Source organism: Alligator sinensis, unplaced genomic scaffold, assembly GCF_000455745.1.
Source record: "Alligator sinensis unplaced genomic scaffold, ASM45574v1 scaffold150_1, whole genome shotgun sequence".
Taxonomy (NCBI): domain Eukaryota; kingdom Metazoa; phylum Chordata; order Crocodylia; family Alligatoridae; genus Alligator; species Alligator sinensis.
In genome coordinates, this window is record NW_005841840.1 from 3,733,094 (window position 1) to 3,734,986 (window position 1,893).

At 56.3% G+C, this 1,893-nt stretch overlaps 1 protein-coding gene across 5 annotated transcripts in view; it reads right to left on the minus strand.

Moving 5' to 3' along the window:
* Positions 1–1,362, minus strand: part of JADE1 (jade family PHD finger 1) — a 59,471-nt gene extending 58,109 nt beyond the window's left edge. For all 5 annotated transcript variants that reach the window (XR_003094155.1, XM_006015612.3, XM_025204569.1 and 2 more), the window contains exon 1: positions 1,300–1,362. The gene's annotated coding sequence lies outside the window, so the exon portion shown is untranslated. The remainder of the gene's footprint in view (positions 1–1,299) is intronic.
* Positions 1,363–1,893: the final 531 nt, after the last annotated feature.

Genomic DNA, 1,893 nt, shown 5'->3' on the forward strand with positions numbered 1-1,893 from the left:
GAGCAGCCGCCGAACAACGCCCACTGCGCCTCCCCCCCACACTCACACCACACACACACACACACATACACACACGCCCCCCCGCCCCTTCCCTCCACACACACACACACTCTGCCAACACGTGTACTTCCAGGCTCTTACAACTTACTCTCCCCGCTAGAGGCTCGGTGCACCCGGCTGCGACGATCGCCGCGAAGAACGCATTCTAACCAAGGACCCCCAAAAATAAATAAAATAAGACGCTTCAAACGCAAGGCAAAAGAAACACTTGCGAATACTAATAAGGGCGATAATAATAATCAACAATAATAATAATAATAATGAGCGGCGTGGCCAAACACCACACACCTCCCCCCGCCCCACAAACACACGCCCGGGAGTGCCGGAGATCGCCTCCTCCGGGCACCAAGTTCCCGACTCCTCGGCCCCCACCCTCCTGCTCGGAGACACCATCTCCCCGCCGAGGGAGGCTGGAGGCTTTCCCAGCCTTTTAATCCATAGCGAAAAAAACCCACCCCTCGGCGCAGTTTGGCGGGGGGGGGCACTGCAACTGCAAAGCTGCCTCCCCGCCAAGCACCCCCCCGGCACACACCCCACCCCGCCGGCCCTTGACTGGATGCAATGGGCGACGCTGGCTATGCGGGTGACACAGTGACAAACCCCGGCCAAGGCCACCCCCGCGCCCTGCCCTTGCTATCTGTCTCCCAAGTTGGTACAATGCTTTCTACTTTTCAAGTCGGCTGGAGGGAGCACGGATACACTTCAGGATCGCGCCTCCGACACACACACACACACACACACACCTGCCCTCCTTCCAAACACATCTATGTCTATGTTGAACTGCAGCAAAGTCAAGGAAGCAGAGGCGCCCCTCTCCGGGGGGCACCTCCAAAGCTGCAAGCTCCTGATTTGCCAGCGCCGAAGTCTGCAGCAAAATAAAAGCCGCCCAGCGCTGCCCTCCCCGCTGCAAAATAACCGTCCTCTTCCCTCCTCCCCCGCCCCCTCCCTCCCCAGCCATGCACAAGTTGCTTGTGGGATAGTGAAGCTGCAACTCCGCTGCCTCCCCCTTGCTCCATATCGAGCAGCAAATCTTTTGGCGCCATATTAATGACGTACTATATTATTTCCACTAGGCAGCGACCTTCGGCATGAAATTGCTCTCTAGCTGCTTCTGGAGAACTCCAAAGCGAAGCAACCAAAAAAAAAAAAAAACCCCATCAAATATGGCTGTGCTGGCTGCTCCCCCGGCTCACTCTGCGGCGGCGGCGAGGAGGAGAGGCAGGATCTGGACACAGTTACCTGCTGCTGGTGCTGCCGCTGCGATGGTTGCCAGCGAGGTTGGAGTTGCTCCGCGCGGAGGGGGCTTTGGTTTGCTATGAGGTACCCACAATGAAACAGTAATAGGATTACTATGAGAGTGGGGGCAGTTTGTGTCCCCCTGCGCGCGCACACACTCTCACACACACACACACACACACACACACTCTCTCTCTCACTCTGACTGACGTTTTCACTTGTTATGGAGGAAGGACTCTGTGAATCAAACTCATTTCTGGGTCACTGCTGCCACAGGGGGGAGCTACTTTAATCCCCTGCCAAAACTAGAAGGAGAGAGAGAGGAAAAAAACAGGGTGGGGAGGAGAAGAGAGACTACAGCACTTGGGAACTGTCTGGGTTAACTCTTCACAGGCCTCGCTGGAGATGTCATGTTCCACTGACAGGAGCAGGGAGGCTCCCTTATTTCTGGCTGCATTTCACTGAAGCATCTCCCTCTTGTGCTGAAGAATATGCTGCAGCGAGACCTTTCCAGTCCCACCCGCTCCTTTCCTTGAAATCCCGCTCCTTCGAGATTGGCACAGCTTGAGAGCAGCCCCCTGTTCTCCCGCTGCTGTC